This window comes from Pinus tabuliformis, chromosome J (genome assembly GCF_031772625.1).
Source record: "Pinus tabuliformis cultivar Carrire ecotype Pingquan chromosome J, CPIR1, whole genome shotgun sequence".
Classification (NCBI taxonomy): Eukaryota; Viridiplantae; Streptophyta; class Pinopsida; order Pinales; family Pinaceae; genus Pinus; species Pinus tabuliformis.
In genome coordinates, this window is record NC_142295.1 from 1,547,158,448 (window position 1) to 1,547,178,643 (window position 20,196).

The window sequence follows — 20,196 nt, forward strand, 5'->3', positions numbered from 1 at the left end:
CCTTGCTGACGAAGGAGATGAGACAGAAAAATATGGAGAGCCAGAATGGTGATGCCTTGTCTGTACGAGTACGGTCCCAGAATAGAAACAAAAATAATTCATCGAGTGGGAGATCTTTATCTAGAGGGAGATCTAAATCTCCAGGAAAACCTGTAAAGGTGGTGAGCTGGAAATGCGGAAAGGAAGGGCACTTCAAAAGGGACTGTAAATCTAAAGCTCCTGATAAAGGAAAGGGATCAGATGATGCTCGTTCTACAGAGGGAAAAACCACCTCAGATGAAGGTGGGGATGTGTACTTGGCTTCTTCAAGTACACATGTAGATCATGAGGCATGGTTGATTGACTCAGGTGCATCCTTTCACTTCACTCCCCATAGAGAGTGGTTCTGCGAGTATGAGAAATACAATGGCGGTGATGTCTTCTTAGGAGATGATAGGAAGGCTAGAATCATTGGTTGCGGAAAAGTAAAGTTGAAGTTGCAAGGTGGAAGGGTTAGAACACTTCCGGGTGTTCTACATATTCCTGCATTGGCCAGAAATCTGATTTCTATAAGCAAGTTGGATGATGCAGGTGTAAAAATAGTGTTCGAGAAGGATACCTACAAGCTGGTTCGGGGAGCACTGGTATTGATGCGGGGAGTTCGGACTGGAACTCTGTACAAGATGCAAGGTAGCACTATTGCTGATGGGTGCAACGGTTCTGTGGTTCCTGAAAGTGGAGCTAAAAATCTAGTGGTCTTTGGAGAGAAGACCATGTTGTGGCATCAAAGGCTTGGACATATTGGAGAGAAGGGCCTTTGAATACTTCATGGTAAAGGTATGGTAGAAGGTATGAGTAATAGCTCTCTGGATTTTGATTTCTGTGAAAATTGTGTATATGGGAAGCACAATCGGGTAAGTTTCCACTCTGGTGCTAAGAGGGCGAAACAGATATTAGAGCTTGTGCACAGTGATGTGTTTGGACCTGTGAAGGTTCCATCACTCAGTATGTTTGTGTACTATGTATCCTTTATAGATGACTTCTCAAGGAATACATGGATATATTTCCTTAATAAGAAATCTAAAGTCTTTGATAGGTTTAAAGAATTTAAGGCTCTGGTGGAAAATTAGACAGAGAAGAAGATAAAGGTGCTTAGGACAGATAATGGTGGAGAGTTTTGTAGCAAGGAATTTGAAGAATTCTGTAAGAAGTGTGGTATAGCATGGCAGAAGACTACTCCATATACACCTCAACAAAATGGAGTCGCAGAAAGAATGAACAAGATGTTGATGGAAAGAGCAAGAAGCATGCTCAGTGGTGCCGGGTTAGGACAGGAATTCTGGGTAGAGGTGGTGGATATTGCATGTTACTTGGTCAATAGGTCACCTTCATCAGCGTTGGAGGATAAGACTCCACAAGAATTATGGACTGGTAAGAAACTCTCTCTTTCACATCTGAGGGTATTTGGATGTGATGCATATGTACATGTTCCAAAGGAGAAACAAACCAAGTTGGATAGTAAATCTGAAAAGTGCATCTTTATTGGGTATAAGGATGGTTTAAAGGGTTATAAGCTTTGGAACCTAGTCACATGGAAATTTGTGTACAGCCGAGATGTGGTGTTTAAAGAGGTAAAAGATGTTATTAAACATGAAGTCCAACCAAAGGAACCTGAGAAGATAGAGTTTGAGCTAAAGGAGGAAAAATCAGACTCTGCAGCAGAGGAGGAATCAGAAGATGAAGAGCCACAAACTCCGGCTATGAGAAGATTAGTTCGAGAAAGAAGGCAACTAGAAAGGTATAGTCCTTTTACTTTCTGTTCAATTTTTTCTTTGTCTGTTACTGATGATGATCCCAGAACTGTGAAGGAAGTAGTAGATTCAGAGGATGGAAAACTCTGGAAAGAGGCCATGGTTGATGAAATGGAATCTTTGCACAAAAATGAGGCTTGGGATCTGGTGGAGTTGCCGGCTAGAAGGAAATCCATTGGCAGCAATTGGGTGCTCAAAAAGAAGACAAATGTAGAAGGGAAGGTGGAGAAATACAAAGCTCGGTTGGTAGCAAAAGGTTATTCCCAAGTGTCGGGAATTGATTTTGGTGATATTTTTTCTCCTGTTGCCAAGGTAACTTCTATTAGGTTACCTTTATCTGTTGTTGCTGCTTTTGATTTTGAGGTAGAACAGATGTATGTGAAGACAACATTTCTTCACGGGGATTTGGAAGAGGAAATCTACATGAAGCAACCTAAAGGCTTTGCGGTGAATGGTAAGAAGGAACTGGTATGCAAGTTAAAGAAGTCTCTTTATGGGTTAAAACAGTCACCAAGGATGTGGTATCAGAAATTTGATACATTTATATGGGGACTTGGCTTCACCAGAAGCAAAGAAGATCACTGTGTGTATTTTAAATTAATTGGTGACCGTGTTATTTATCTGGTCTTGTATGTGGATGATATGTTACTGTTTGGAAATGACAAAGAAATTATCCAGGATTTGAAGACCCAATTGTCCTCCAAATTCAACATGAAAGATCTTGGTGCTGCAAACTATATTTTGGGCATGGAAATTAAAAGAGATCAGGAAAAGAGGAAGCTCTGGTTAAACGAGAGGAAGTATGTCAAGACAATATTGCAGATGTTTAATATGCAGGATAGTAAACCGGTGAAGGTTCCTATTCCTGTAGGTGTGAGGTTATCCGCTGAACAGTGTTCGAAGACACAAGAAGAGGAAGAGGACATGTCCCGTGTTCCATATGCGAGTGCAGTCTGTAGCCTGATGTATGTAATGGTCTGTACTAGACTAGACATTACACATGTAGTGGGAGTATTGAGCAGGTTTATGTCAAAACCAGGGAAGGAGCACTGGACAACAGTGAAGCGGGTTTTCAGGTATTTGCGTGGCACTAGTGATTATGGTTTGTGCTACCAAGGAAGATGAAGATTGAACAGAGTGTTGGATATTCATGGCTTTGTTGATGTAGACTGGGCTGGAGACCTAGATTAGAGAAGATCTACAAGTGGGTATGTGTTTAACCTATTTGGAGGTGCAGTCAGTTGGATGAGTATGAAACAATCTGTAGTGGCACTATCAACTACAGAGGCAGAATACATGGCAGCCACTCATGCAAGCAAGGAAGCAGTTTGGTTGCAGAGATTGTGTTCAAGTATGGGGTTAGTACAAAGAGCCATAAGAATAGACTGTGATAGCCAAAGTGCAATTTTCTTGGCAAAGAACCTTGCTTATCATTCAAAGACAAAGCACATTGATGTTCAGTATCACTTTGTGAGGGATATGATAGAAGAAAAAAAGGTGTTGTTGGTAAAGGTGGACACTTTGAAGAAAACTGCAGATGCATTGACAAATTCTGTGAGCTCTGAGAAGTTCTCTTGGTGTATAGAAAAAATGGGCATTTCAGGGCTGGAAAAATTATTAAGCTCTCCTGTGGCCTCCTATGGAAAGAAAACAACAAGTGGGAGATTGTTGGGTTGTGTTATATTCTTTCCACGACTAACCCACGTAGTGAACCGGGGGGTTAGCGCGGGAGCAGAGCCCCCCCTTCATTGCACTGATTGCGCAGCAGGGGGGTCACAGGGGGGGCAGCACGCCCCCTTGTCTGGGGGGTTTGAGGGGGGTGGGTAGCCCCCCTCTACAGGGTCCGGGGCAGCGCCCCGGGAAAATTTTTTTTTGGACCCTATATTAGGTTGGGTGAACCTACCTATGGTTTTTGGTCCATGGTTTTGGACGCGATGGTTTTCGGTCCATGGTATTGGATGCTTCAGCATGTATAAATATGTATTGTAACATTGAAAGGAATATAATGAAAAATCAAGTTGGTAGTCCCGGTTTTGGGATCCAGGGGAAAATCTCTGCGTATATGTGTTTTATGTGTTATGCTATCGCATTCTTTATTTTTTGTGTTTTAGAATTCGTATGCAGGTAATTTCTGTACAGGGTTAAAACCTACAAGAATTTCCATGTTAGATGGTTTTTCTAGGTATGATCAAATATATTTTTGGCTAGAAGATCGAGAAAAGACAACATTCACTACTCCTTGGGGTACATTCATGTAAGCAAAGATGCCATTTGGGCTCATGAATGCTAGAGATACTTTCCAATGTGTTATGGACTTTGCATTCATTGGAGAAAAGAACATGTTCTTGGTCATCTATTTGGATGTCATTACTATTTTTTCAGCTTCAAATCAGGAACACCTTCAACACCTGAGATAAGTGTTTGTTAAATGCAGAAAATATGGTATATCCTTGAACCTGAAGAAGTCTCATTTTTCTTTCAAAGAAGGTAAGATGCTGGGTCACATAGTTTCTAAAAATGGAGTGAGGATTGATCCAAAAAGAGTGATTTCAAATTCAAGGTTTAACACTTTCAAGATCCAAGAAAGAGCTTCAATCTTTCCTTGGTAAGATCAATTTTCTCAGAAGATTCATCCCAAATTTTGTTGAAGTGGTGAAACATATTACTTGTATGCTAAGGAAGGAAAAGGAAGTCAAGTGGATATTTGAATCTAAAAATTCATTTGAGCTGATAAAAAAGGATATCATTAAAGCACCTCAATTGGTAAGTCCTGAATATTCAAAACATTTCTTAATCTTCTCATTTTCTTCTCAAGACACCATTGTTGTTGTTTTGTTACAAAATGATTCAGAAAATAAAGAAGTTCCCATAGCATTTTCCAGCAGAGCTCTTAGAGATGGAGAATTAAAGTATGAAATGTTGTAAAAGCATGCTTATGCATTAGTTAAAGCTCTGAAAGCTTTTAGAGTTTATATTCTGCATGCTCAAGTGATAGTTTATGTCCCTTTATCTGCTGTTAGAGAGATACTGGCTCAGCCTGATATTGATGGAAAGAGAAGTAAATGGGTGACTAAAGTTCTTGAAACTGATTTAGAGATAAAGCCTACTAAACTAATCAAAGGTCAAGGTTTAGCTGAACTACTTGCTGAAGAATATTGTAAAGTGGTGGGTTTGAATTTCATGAATGCTAATCTAGAAAGGAAAATTTCAGAAGCTATTGATGATATGACAATAGATTCAAAGCTTGCTGAGTGTAGTTGGTACAAAGATGTTGTTTATTTTCTGAAATATTTTAAACCCCCTCCAGAGTATGATAAAAGCAGAGTGAGATCTCTGAAGTTGAAAACCATTAAGTATTGCATCAAAGATAACTATTTATATTGGAAAGATCCTACAGGAGTTCTGTTGAGATGCATTGATCCAAAGGAATCTAAAAAGGTCATATTTGAAATCCATAGTAGTGTCTATGGAGGTCATCATTATTGGAGAACTACTGCATACAAAATATTGAGAGCTGGCTATTTTTGGCCTAGCTTATTTTCTGATGTATATGTTTAGGTGAGAACATGTGAAAAATGTCAAAGGTTCACTGGTAAAAATCATTTCAAGTCATTACCTCTCAAGCCCATAATTTTTTCTGCACCTTTCCAGCAGTGGGGATTAGATTTCATTGGTGAAATTCATCCACCTTCAAGTGGGTAGCATTGTTGGATTCTTGTTGCTACTGATTACTTCACCAAATGGATCAAAGAAATACCTACTAGGAATGCCACTCATAAAGTTATTATTAACTTTCTGGAAGGAATCATAGCCATATTTGGATGTCCGTCAAAACTAGTAGTAGGTAATGTAGCTTATTTTAAAGCCACACCATTGGTAAATTTTTGTGAAGAATATGGTATCTAACTTACTCATTCTACAACTTACTATCCACAAGGGAATGGTTTAGCTTAATCATCTAATAAAATTTTGGTAAGAATCATGACCAAGTTTTTGGAGAAAAACAAGGAATCTTGGGACTCAAAACTCAAGTTTGCTTTATGGGCTGATTGGGTGACAATAAAAAAGTCTATTAATACATCACCTTTTCATATGGTTTATGGGATTGATGTTGTTTTTCTAGTCTAATTAGCTAGTCATGTAGCCAAACTACTGCAAGATCATGAAGCTGAACCAAATGACATGAACAGAAGAATGTATCAAATCATAGAAGTGCAGCAAAAGAGAGAAAATCAATATGATTTAGTAAGAAAACATCAGCAAGCTGTGAAGGAAATCTTTGATAAAGGGACTTAAAAACAAGATTTTCAGATTGGAGATCTGGTGTTGAAGTGGGATGCACAGCACCAAGATCTAGGTAAGCATTCAAAATTTGATGTTTTATGGCTTGGTCCTTTCAAAATCTTAAATGTCTTGTAGAACAATACTTTTGAGTTGCAACATCTTGATGGGATAAAACTGTATGGAGAGCCATTTAATGGGAGTTTTATCCAAAAATTATTTTACTAAGGCTATTGGTAGCCTCAATTCACTTTAAATATCGATGTGATTTCATAATAAGACTCCATAGCCCAATGACAAGGCACTGAAACTACAAAAGATTCTTAGAGCCTCACAGGGAGAGCTCTATCCCTTGTGGAGCCAATGTTAGCACACTTCCAGCCTAAGTCATGATAGGTTTTGGAATTTTTATTTTTAGGATTAACTTTGTAAATTAAAAAAAAAAAAATACTACCGGAATTTTTGGTAACGCCCGATTTTCTCGTTCAGATAGTCTCCCCTGTTATTCAGACAATATTTTAGTTATTGTTTTATTTCTTGTTTTCTTTAAAACAATTCTGATACTGTTAGAATTTCTGGTAACGTTTCTCGTTTTTCTAAATAAATCCAAAAACATAACGTTTTCTGATTGTCCACGTGTCATGACAGTGGAATATCAAATCCAATTCATGAGATTTCGTGATTGGATAGGTCATAAACCCCAAATCAAGTGAAGTGGTAGTCATTAATTATTTTGGTTGATCGTGTTTGCTACGAGTCAACCATAGCCATAACCAACTGTTTTCTACCCCACCCATATTAAATAAATCGGGTTTCCAAAAATCTATAGTGTGCCTGTAGTGTCAGTCTCAGCCAGATATTTAAATTTTGATGGCCATTCTTTCCATTCCGTGTAATATGCTACCAAAATTTCCGGCTAGTGCAAATTAATGGAGGAAAATTGCCAAATTTGCAAGATTCTCGTGCAACCACTTGTAGCAGATCAGCTAGACTCTCCAAGGAAACTCAACTTCATCATTACAACAACATGCTGTCTATCCTGATGTTATCACTTAGAACTAAATTTGATACATGTAACTTTCCATCCTAGCCCGATGACGAAGGTCAGTGTTAGTTTAATTTGGTTTTAATTTTTTCCCTTAGAATCTGGAGTTTTGATGAGTTTTTGAGTCAAGTTATTCTCAGCTCCCATTGGTTCCCCTCCATCTACCATTGTTCTATAGCCACCGGTTATCTTATGTCAGTCACCGTGTCTTTTTGTAATTTCGCAGCGCAATGCCAATTAGGCAGTTTCGCAGCGCAATCATAGTTAGGCAGTTTCGCAACGTATCATGATTAGGTAGTTTCGCAGAGCATCATTAAAATTTTAAACTGACAGCGCTGCGAAATCATGGATTCGTACATTCCGCAGCGAATATTTTCCGAAATGTCAAGTCTGTTAGGTGAGTCATAGGCCATGTCTTCTCATGTCAGCTCATGTACCCCTCTTATCACATTTCACCACTCATTGCCACTATCACCACCACTAGATCTGTTGATACGCACGAATTATCATTCCCAAGAAAGACAACCGTGCATAAACCTTAATGATGGCCGTAAGTCTTGCATGAGTGAGAAATCTGCAAGATTACATCTTGAAAGGTTTTAAACGGAAAAATTCAAAATTCAAGCGAGGCTGATAATCAAGCGAGGCTGAATTCAAATAGAAGCCGAATCACAATTCCAACCGGAGCTGGTAGTCATTGTTTGTGAAGATCTGGAAGAATCAATGGAGAAAAAAGAGCGCAGATCCGGTAAATGTCTAAGGACTGAACCTGAAGGCCTGGATATAACGCTGAGAAATGAAGAGGTGAAGAAAGCATTTAAAAAGGCCGAGTGCTGGAAGTTTTGCAAAAAGTTACAAGGAGGACACGCACAGGTAACTAAGGAATTTGCACTTAACTTCACAGGCTTGAATTCAAAGGTAGCCATGTTAGAATTGCAGGTTTCGCCAGAAGTGATATCTACTGTAACAGGGATCCCACGAGGAAAAGAGGAATGGTTTAAAAATTTCAAATTTGACATGAATCCTTGCAAGGAGTTTTTGAAGGATGATTATGTAAATGAAGATTTAAGTAAGGCAGTGCCCAGGAATTATGTCAAAGAATATTATGCTCACTTACTCACCTGCATAAAAAAATATCTTACTTGTGAAGGAAGGTATAACAAGGTTTATTCTTACCATTTTAAACTCCTTTTGCATTTCACCGGGAAAGTCTCCATAGACTTACCTTTTTATCTTTTCCATAGTTTGAGTAAGATGTGTGATAAGGTACAGCTGAGAAAAGAGGATTGTGAAACCTCTTTGTTTCATCATGGTTTGATCAAACTACTGGTTTTAGATGGACTACAGAAGATAGACAGAGATTGGAATTCATTCATTTTTATGGCTGGCTTCAATAGCCAGACTGGCCTCACTCCTCAACCTGCTAGAGATTTTACAATAGCTGAGCTCCAAACAGAAGCAAGAGCTAAAAGAGTTCCAAAGTCACAAATAAGAAAACAAGTGAAGCCACTTATCATCCAAGATCAACCTCAGCAATCAACTAAGGAAAAAGCTCATGGTAAAAAGACTGTACCTGAAACAAGCACATCTGAAGTAGTCTCAAGGGTAAGAACAATAAGTCAGATAAATAAGGAAAAAGGTAAAGCTATAGCAGTTGAAGAAAGTCCAGTGTCCAAGGCAAGTTTAAGTGATTTATTACAGGCTATTGAATTCGAGCAGTCTCTACCAGTTCAAATCGAATTGATGCAGTCAGAACAAGAAAGTACCAAGAAATCCAAGGCCTCAAAAAGGCTTAGATTTGATGTGCCAGCTGAAGAGTTCATTTTTAAACCTAGAAGACCTATGACAAGGAGATTTCAGCAAGTACAGGAAGCACTGCCAAGAACAGAGGAAACAGGGGAAGAGACACAGAAAAACGCAGGCAAAACGGTCATTACACCTAAAGAAAATAATATAGCAGCCCTGAAGAGCCAATTAGAATCAGCTAAATATGAGATTGCCAAATTGAAGAAAGACGCTAGAAAACATGCAGCCATACATGCAAAGTATTATAAAACTCTATGGGAAGGGAATGCTGCTGTAGAAGCTCAGCTGAATTCAGTGGTTGATGGCCATTCACAGTTTCACACATGGACAGTACCAACAATCAAAGAAGCCAGGTACATCAGAAGGATCAATATGCAACTGAGAGCTGGGAATAAGGCTATGAAGAAACAAATTGAAGATCTGAAGGCACAGCTAAGTCAACTACCTGCTAAATGAGTTTTCATTTCAAGTAAGATTTTGTTTTAAAATTTTGACAAATTTGCTTGATTTCATCTTTCTGAGGAAATATAAATCCCTATTCGACATGTGGAAAGTCTAAAGGAGTTTTTGGCAATCAAGTACTCGGCTAATAAAGGTCTCGGGTTAAAAGCAAGCTGTTTTAAATAACTCAGCAGTTTCGTAGCGCGCTACGAAACTGCTGAAGGTGATGATTTTAACGCAAATCAAGCAGTTTTGAATTATAAGCGGGAATTTTGAAAGGGAAACGTCTAAAAGGCATACAAGGCATCATCTAAAGCTATCAACAGTCAACCAGGTCAAGACAGGTGGAGAAAAGATATATTCAAAATCCAACTTTAAATTTTTGTCGTAAAGTGAGCAATTTACCACAGTTCAGGATATGTTAAACAGTTTACAAGAAACTTTTTCCTGCACACATGTACATGGGAAAAAGCTTACAACGCATCAAGGACGTGGCAGACTTCTACATTTTGGGTGATTAAAAGATAAAAGACATGCTTCTTTGCATTCGAATATTTTGGAGAAAACTGAAGCCGAGAAGCAAGGATAGTCTCCTAATATTTCTGGGCAGTTAAGAAGATTCAGCATCCAAGGTCAACATGGAGCATTAAACACCCATCTCAGCCAAACTGAAAGAAAACCAGATGTCAAAGAATGAGGAGAAGCCATCATGCATGTAATATGGAGTTAGAGTCATAGTTGATTTAGATCTCTAAAAAAAAAAGCTCCAGTCAACACCTTGTTGTATTTATTAGTTAGTTAAAGGGTTAATAGGTGTCATTAGAAGTAGTTTTCGAATTCCCCTCATGCTGGAGGAGGAATCGCGATCAGTTAGAATAAGAACTCTATATATAGCTGAAACAACAATGTAATCAAGGTTCGAAAATTTTATGATACAGCTTTCTTTTGGCTTATGTAAAGACTCATTTTCAGTAATATAATTTTGACTTTACTTCTCAAGATTCATGAAGGATTTCTTATGTTCAGAATATGTGATCTTGTCCTTTCCATAATTTTTACAGTGGTATAGATGTATAATCACTCAGAATTCACTGAATGTGCTCTGATTTCCTGTATGCATTTATAAACTGTGGTCCTATATGAGTTATGTTCTGAATGTCTAAATGCTGAGTGCCCTGACTTCTATGTAAGGTTGAGTTCGCTGTTATATTGAGGTGTTGTTGACTCCATAAGCCCAATGGATAGTTGTTTAATGTATTTCCAGCATTCATATTTTTCACAGTTGTTCTATAAGAGTTAGCCATCTTATCTTTAATCAAAATCATTAATCCTTTAAGAGAGAGCCCTCTCAGGTTGAGGAGGCTAAGCCTCAGCCTAAAGTAGGTCTGAAATAGTTACTTAGAGTCAACCTGACCAGCAGCCTATCAGGATCTGATTTTGAGATAACACCTGACATGAAATCTTGTGTAATTAAGAAGGATTATATTCATGGGAGATTGAACCATGGCTTCATCTCCAATATTCGAAAGTGAAAGAAATGTCACCATTTCGAATTTCTGAAGAGCAACTAAGGAGACACTAATTAAGGAGTTTAGGAACATATCCCAAATTTCTAGGCAACCTAACTCAAGACAGTTTCAACAACTTTTGGGTAAGGATTCAAACACTTTGACACCTATTCTTCATAATCAGCAAGCAAATATTCTATGGCACCAAAGTCTAGGAAAGGTGGAAAGCTCAAGAGAATTGAACCACAAGGAGCTGAGTTAGTCGATGCTAATCTGAAGGTAAGAAATTTGTTCATTCAAGAAGGCTAGTATCCACTCTGCATGATGTTAGGAGACTCACATCAAGGAGTAGCCCGTGAATTTTCTCAGACTTTCAATGGACAAGAAGCTTAATTTTTGGTTTTCAGTTGCAGGTTTCAGAACAATCAATTGCAGAGGCTTTTAACCTTCCCCAAGAAGGAGAAAAGTGGTTCAAAGGACAACTTATCCCAGGAGGAGATCTCAATGATTTTATCAAAGATGAATACTGAGATTCGAACTAGGCCAAAGAAATTCCCAGTAGTTATCTGAAGAAAGAATGGGAAGAAATAGTCAAGCTAGTTAAGGTCTTCCTCACTTGTGAGAAAAGATATACAGTAGTTTTTCTGTACCATATGAGGTTTCTGTTTCATTTTTCAAGTATGAGGGCTCTTAATCTGCCTTATTTTATATTGAAGAGCCTAACCAAAATGGCAGCCAAGATTCAAACACATCAAGAAGTATCAGGGTACAGCCTGTATCATCAGAAATTATCAAGGTTCTGGTTGAAGAAGAATTGGAAAAGAGGAACCAGACTTAGGACCATTTCTTGTTTTACAGAGCAAGCCAACCTACACCAAAACCCCAAGAAACTATTAAACCTTCTTCAACATGGGTTCAAACAAAGAGGACATCAACTGCATCAGCTGAGGGAAACTCCAAAAGAAAGACAGGAAGGGAAGGTGTGAGCAGAGGTGCCAAAAGTATAAAAAAGAAGCCTTCAACTGCTAAAACTGAAAAAAAAAAAAAAAAAAAAGGAGAAAGGAGAAAGATCTTCTTCCCAGAAAGTTGAAAGCTCAAAAATGGTTCCTCCTGTTAGACCTTTTCCTAAGGTTTACATAAGAACTAGGAGAATAAAACTTGTAGCTGAAGAGAAATCTAATGCGCAGGTGTTTCCTAAAATTCCAGAACCACATGAACAACAACAAGAAGACCAACCTCTTGATTCTGATGAGGAAATATTGAAGCAAGTAGGGTATACAAGAACTAGCAAAAAAACGAAGGAAGAGATAAAACTAGTTGTTGGAACTTGAAGGAGGCATACTAGGGAAAATAACAAATAGATACTGAAATCAAAGGCCCTAAATAACCCTAGTTTGCTACCTGAAGTAATAGTTATAGAAGAAGAACCTACAGAGCTATAGACTGAGGATCCCTCAATTGTAAAAATTAGAAGATCCTTGAAGAAACAAAGAGGAAACGCTCCCATCGACCAACCATCAGAGTCTTTCAAAAGAAAAAAGATCCAAAAAGAAGCAGAAAAGAAAGAGGCCATCATCAAAGAAGACACAACAAAAATCACAAGGTCTAAATCTACTAGAATTAAAATGAACTTGGATAAGCTTGCAGAGACTGCAACTCACATACGATGAAAGCATATTTTCAAGATTTTTTGTTGAAATTTTGAAGTGGAAACATTATCCTACCAAAATTTTCGAAGTGTTTCCAGTTTTTTCACCATTACAGGTATGTAGAAATTCCCACTGTAGATCAACAGATTATGCAATATACTAAAACACAATACAATATATACTTCTACGACACTTTGCGGAAGATTAATCGAATTGAGCATGATCAATGAGAACACATATAACTCATATGGAGAAATCAATCACACATAACACAAAAGAATTTACCCGAGGAAAGCCTCAGCCTAAAACCCCACTCTCTATATTATCATACATAGGATTTATACAAAGCCTTAGCTCTCACAAAGCTAGCTAGATCTCAGTACAATCCTCACAGATGAAGGTGAAAATACATCAGGATTACACAAAGCCTTAGCTCTCACAGCTAGCCAGCTCTCAGTGCAATCCTCCTGGATGCTCATAGGCAATCAAGACTTCTCCTAAGCCTTCTCCTCTGCCCTCCAAGCCTCCTATTTCCTTGCGCAATTTTGATTGGGGTCCAGTGTAGCCACTTGTGTGAATTGGCCTCTTCATAGACTCACTAACCTCTTATCCAACTACACAGTCCTGAAGGAGATAAATCCTCATCATGGATGAGCTCTCTTTATAGGAAAAATATTCATCCAACTGATAGTACACTATCCCTTCTTTGATCTCAACTGGGTCTTTGTCTTAACTAACATGCATGAGTTATTCATGAGAGAATCTTCAGTTATTTGAAGTGCAACAATTATATGCAAGCATGCATTAACTAACTGAACTTGCTTAATTTAAACAAACTGTTTAAATCAATTATAAATGGACTTAACTCAGTTAACTGAGCCAACTAATTACTACTAAAATTAGAACTCATCCTTATCTCTTTAACTGATGGATAAATTTCTCAATTAATAGATAAACTGTTGCATGTCCTCACGTAGACTTCATGTTTGATTTTTCAAAACTAATTAAATCATGGAGAATTAATTAATTTATTTTCAAATAGATGTTAAGTTCAAATTAGAATTTTACTTCCTATTTATAGTCCAGGAACTGAATAAAATAGGAATCCATCTTGAACTACTAAAAATATAAATTCTATTTTTAGCACTTCCATTTTTCATTCCCTGTTGCCCAATCCAGCACTGGTTCCAAAACTGCTATTTTTAGTAGTGTTATTTTTAGCACTTCTATTTTTAGCAATTTCTTGTTGCCATTTTCAACACTCCCTCTCAACAAGAAAGGCTTCAACTTGAACATAATCCTGTAACTCTGGAATGTTCTGCATGCAACACTTCTACCAAGTGTGGTTGCTCCAACAACTTTCAAAACAAAAAAAACTCCCCACTGACCTCTCTATTGGGCTAGAACCATACTCTGATGCGGAAGCTCTACCTGTTACTAAAAAGTGCTCCCTCTCTAACCTTTGAGCTACTGCAACACTCCATGCATCTCGCACCATTACACACCTCTCTGTGCCATCCTGCACTGGTGCAACACTCTTGTGCCTCTCCCATAGTTGCAGCCTCCTAGCTCTACACAGTCTTGGGACTCCTATACTGTAGCTCTCTCTGCCGCTCCATACACATCTATCTCTACCCACTCAACCAGTCCTGCTACTCATCATCAAGGCTCCTGTAGCAAAGTCAAATCAAAGAGGTTGGGTACCTCAAGGATCCTGCCCCTCCTCCTTAGGACGATCACTCCACATTGCCCCACCTCCTACCTAGAGGTCTGGTTTCATGTGATCCCTCTGCCCACCTGGCTCGAAATTTCCCCCTACTGGAGGTCTCTGAATGAGTAGATATCTCTACTCAATCTCTTCTCAACTTCTCTAGTTGTGGCTACTCCACAACCTCCTGAAGCTGCTTCACCAATTGTGGCTCCTCCACAATTGTCTGAGACTTCTTCTGTGGCTGCATGTTGAGAGGTAATTTACTCTCCCTCTCAACCACCAAGTATCTAACCTTTGCCTTGCTACTCAAGGCTTTGCATGCATCTTGTACCTCGAGTGCATACAGGTTCTTGGCTAGCAAACCAATCTGTTTCATATTTCCCGACGTCATGAAATTTTCTAGGAAAAGAGCTGATTTTAAATCAGTGATATCTCCCTCATCCAAACTCTGATTTAGCCAATTTCTTTTTTGAATTTTGGTATTTTTCCATAAGGAATCAAAATATTCTATTTGTTTCTGGAAATTTTGTACATAAATTTTTAGATCTGCTCTGCAAACTCTCGACCCAAAACTCAAAACTTTGAAATCTCCTCTTAGTATATTGTTCTTCCTTAAACACCTCTGCTCTAATACCATGTAGAAATTCCCACTGTAGATCAACAAATTATGCAATATACTAAAACAAAATACATGATCTACTTCTACAACACTTTGCGGAAGCTTCATCGAATTGAGCACGATCAATGAGAACACATATAACTGATATGGAGAAATCAATCACACATAACACATAAGAATTTACCCGGGGAAGGCCTCAGCCTAAAATCCCACTCTCTGTATTATCATACATAGGATTTATACAAAGCCTTAGCTCTCACATAGCTATCCAGCTCTCAGTACAATCCTCACAGATGAAGGTGGAAATACATAGGGATTACACAAAGCCTTAGCTCTCACAGCTATCCAGCTCTTAGTGCAATCCTCCTGGATGCTCACAGGCAATCAAGACATCTTCTAAGCCTTCTCCTCTACCCTCCAAGCCTCCTATTTCCTTGCGCAATTTTGATTGGGGTCCAGCGTAGCCACTTGTGTGAATTGGCCTCTTCACACACTCACTAACCTCTGATCCAACTACACAGTCCTGAAGGAGATAAATCCTCATCATGGATGAGCTTCCTTTATAGGAAAAATATTCATCCAACTGATAGTACACTGTCCCTTCTTTGATCTCAACTAGGTCTCTATCTGAACTAACATGCATGAGTTATTCATGAGAGAATCTTCAGTTATCTGAAGTGCAGCAGTTATATGCAAGCATGCATTAACTAACTGAACTTACTTAATTTAAACAAATTGTTCAAATAAATTATAACTGGACTTGACTTAGTTAACTGAGCCAACTAATTAGTACTCAAATTAGAACTCATCCTTATCTCTTTAACTGATGGATAAATTCCTCAAGTAATACAGAAACTGTTGCATGTCCTCACATAGACTTCATGTTTGATTTTTCACAACTAATTAACTCATTGAGAATTAATTAATTATTTTCAAACAACGGTTAAGTTCAAATTCGAATTTTACTTCCTATTTTTAGTCCAGGGATTGACTAAAATAGGAATCCATCCTAAACTGCTAAAAATAGAAATTCTATTTTTAGCACTTCCATTTTTCATTCCCTGTTGTCCAATCCAGCACTGGTACCCAAACTGCTATTTTTAGTAGTGTTATTTTTAGCACTTCTATTTTTAGCAATTTCTTGTTGACATTTTCGACAAGGTATTACCGGAATTTCTGGTAGCACCTGTCACAACATAAATAAACAATGATTAGCAGCAAACCTACAGTCCATTTTTGGAAGATGACAACTCATAACGATAGGGATAATAAAGATGATGGATATGAGACAGTTATGAGGTTGTTGAAGGTTATGTTTAATGAAGACATATGGTGATTCAATAGGCAAGACCATAAAGAGAAAATTCAGCAGCAAAAGCGGCATCCAGTTAGTTTTCTAGCAGCAAAGTGTCATTCTTCTCCTTCTTCTCATCTACACCTGTACTTTCTATTGTAATTTGATGGGAGATGATCTTAATGTATAAAAGACACTCATGTAACAAGAATATAGTGGAACCACCAATTTAGGAGAGTTGGAGTTGATGCCTCTCTCCCTATATATACCTTCTGTAAATATCATTTTAGGGTTGGATTTTGGTTCACCTGAAGACTCATCTTAATAAAATAGCTTTTTCTACAGTTCATGCTGGAGGATTCTGTGATTCAAGTCATATCTAATGTGTGGTTTTTCTATCTGTTGTTTTCAACTTTCTAAATTATAAATTTGCAGTAGCTAGTATAGAATGAGTGAGAATCATTAAGGAAGTGCTACTAGTTTCAATATTGAGGAGAGAGTATTTTATTGTTGTTGGTGTGTTCTTGATAATTCATGAGGTGAAGAAGGATTGAAGTTGGGAGGATGGCGCTGGATCAGAAAACTGGGTTGTAATTCTCCTTATTATTAATAAATTTCTTCCAGATTTTTCCCAATTGATTGTATTAACTGTAAATGCTTTCATTTGTTCATTATATATCTGATTCTATAATGTTTATGTTGTGATAGATCACGATACTTTGACAGGTCTTTGTTGCTGTAGCTGTGCAGGTACTCTCCAAGTGTGTTAAGTACAAGGAGGAGTTATAGGATCAGCCAAAGGAGAGGGATATCAAGTGAGGAATCAAGCGAAAGTTCCAGGTTGGTCCTCTACAATCATTCTCTTATCTATCACTCATAGGAAATATCATTGAATTGATTTAAACTGTTGTTTCTAGGTTAGCTATCAAACCTAGAGGGTTAGTCGTTTGACAGGACACTAATTTTCCCAGAAACAATAATGCAATAGAAAAATGGCTTCCCTAACCTATATGCCAGTGAGAAAACGATACCTGCCATGATGGGTCAGCATTCATGGAACCGACTCGAAACTATCAAAAAAGCATCCAAAATGTCCTGAAAGTAAAACCATTCTCGACATTCCAAGCTCCCAAGTTAAAAGTTACATGAGACAAAACAAAATCAAGTTTTGAAAAAATTTGACTTCTCAAAGCTTATAAAATAGTTTTTCGACTCACCATTATTACCGTTTGAGTTGAGAGCACAAGGAGTGGAGAAAAAGAAGCAAGCTTTGCCATTTTCCAAATTCGACTGTTCAAATATTCCCAAAATCACCAGGTAGCCCTTAAATTCATCTTGCATTCATTTGTGACTGGTTTTAAAAATTTTAATCCATGTTCCACTATTGAATTTATGTCAAAAAAAAATTTGCACCATATATGCGGGTTGGCTATATGCAACCCGCATATACGTGGGCCTTAGACGCAACTGTGTATGAAACATACCCGTGTATACGCCGCTAAAACTTCAAAACAAAAAACTAACGGTCCAAACTTGTTTTTTTCTTCAGGATGCGAGTCAATTGGAGGGAAAGAGAGCATGCCATAGTGGATGATGAGGTTATGAACGATCCACAAGTCTTGGATGCCTTAAGAGGATGCGGTTTGTTAAAGTTCTTCAAAATTCCAAACATGAAGGCAAACACTTGCTTGCTCGAAATTCTCATTCACTACTGGAGCATCGAGGATGACTCATTGATGATTGATCAAATGCCATTAAAGATAGAGATTGAGGATATTTATTTCATCACAGGCCCTTCCCGGAGGGGAGAGGTAGTACATTCCATGGGCAGATCACGAGGTAGCCTCTCTATCTAGGACTATGTGCATATATATTGCCCAGGTCATCCAGAAAAGATTGGAAGCCAAATTCCAATCAAGCATGGGGAGAGTTTATCATTGAGGATCATCCTGTTCACTATAGCCAGAGTGAATGGATCAACTTCCTTAGACCAGGCTTCACAGCTTGCCATGAGCTTGGCAGTAGACTGTCTCACCACAGTATTTGATTGGTGTACTCCTCTTCTAGCCAACTTGAAGAGCCAACTAACATCTATCAAAAAGGGCCAGACCAAGAATTTTGGGTATGGAACTATTTTGTGCTCTTTCTTTTTTGAGAGGATCCCAGCATTCTACCCTAGAGTATGGTTTCGATCAATAGCCTGCGAGATCCATGGATGGTGTTATAGACATTTTTGTGCCTTACAACTCCAAGCATGAAATGTCCATAAACCAAGGGCTCCTAAGTCCCTAAAAGTGTTGTTCTAACCCCTAAAGGAACAAGGTCAACAAATTACAGCTTCTCCCAGAAGTTCTCCACCAGAAATTGCTCAGAATAAGTCAAAACAGGATCATTTCAGCTGCTCCACTGGCTAGGTGCGTTGCATTTCACCTAAATACACTGGCTAGGTGCATTGCAACGCACCTAAATGCACAATGAGGGTGTGTTGGGCGAGAAATGACAAATGGCAGTGTCATTCCGTGAGGTGGAGAGACAATGGAAGCTTCCAGAATCTTCTCCTATGACACTTGCCTCACTGAATTCGACCAAGGATGAGTAAGAGGCCTTCAGTCTCCAAGTGGAAGCAAGAACTGACAAAGAGAAGACACTAATCAAATCACAAGCTGACTCATCCTCCTTACACATATCTATATATGGATCCCTCATCCCAAAGATCCAGAGGCTGGAATTTTGCACATTGTAAGGAATTGTTGTCGGTTTTGAGACAAACATTAGAGTATTGGGTGATTTATGCTTTGTTGGAGGTGAAGAGGGGCTTCTTTGCTGGGAGGTTGATGCTGGGTCAGGAACCATCGGTTGTAACTCCTCCTGGATCTTCTTGTTTATCAATAAAAACTATTTGAGTTTTTCCTCCATGCTTTTGTATCATTGATGCTTGTTACATTTGTATGGTTAACTTACATTTGATCCTAAGTTGTTTATGAATATAGATCCGTGTCTTTGTATAGTGTTCTTCTTCTGTGATCTTACAGGTACTTGGTGAAGCTGGGCAAGTAAGGGAGCAGGTAGCTGGAAGCTGTCAAAGAAGAGAGGGATTGGATCAAAGGATTAGCGCAAGACACATGTTGGTTCTTTCTATTCCTCTCTATCTATAGTTCATAAAGGAAATACAAAAGTAGTTTTCTCTGTTTGTTTCTAAGGCAGCTGTCACACCTTAGTGGGATAGAGCAGTTCTAAATTGACACTTTTCCTGGTAACAAAATGGCGACTCTGCTGGGGAAGAATGTCTAATTAGTTTTTTTGTGTATCTCTTTGTTGTTTGTTTCATAAACTCATAAGTAGCATTCGAACTGCATTTGCCATAACAAATGCAAAGTAGACATCTGATGCTTCAGTCCATTCACTGGATTTGTTTATGATTTGAACAGCTGATTCACAAACTATCTGATTGCCCTTGTGATAGCTCTTAGACCCTCCTTAGATCTACCCTTGATTGTGCATTACTGATTGCTTTTACTCGACCAAAAACCAAAGACTGAACTGCAGACTGTGACCCATAACCCGGACAGATTCTCGTTTCTGGCCCAGCGCAGGTACTGTTAAGAGATCCTGAATTTCAGCGCACTTCCCGAAAGGGCAACCTGCACTGCAATCTAGTTTCTCTGTGTTATAGGTGTGCTGATCAGACTAGCCCTGTGCAGCTGCGGTTCTTGTGCTTCATTCTCTCCAGTTCTCTCTTTGAATTTTGCTGCCTGTGATCAGTATATGTCTGTTTAAAACCCCTTTTCCTTTCTGTTATTCCGCATCCTTTGTACAAAATAACTGTAGATGTTTTTGTGTGTTTGTTGAGTCATTTATAGTTTTCCATTGAAAAAGTAGAATAGTCATACTGTCGTCCTTTGATTTAGATCTGTCGCAAGTGTCGATTTCGATCATAGGAGAAAGTTTGATTGTTGTTGATGGTCGATTATACTTTTACTATTGCCTTTGGTCTAAATTTGTGATTTTCTAGTGTCAAAAACGAGTATTCATTTCAAAATCGCAAGGTGTCG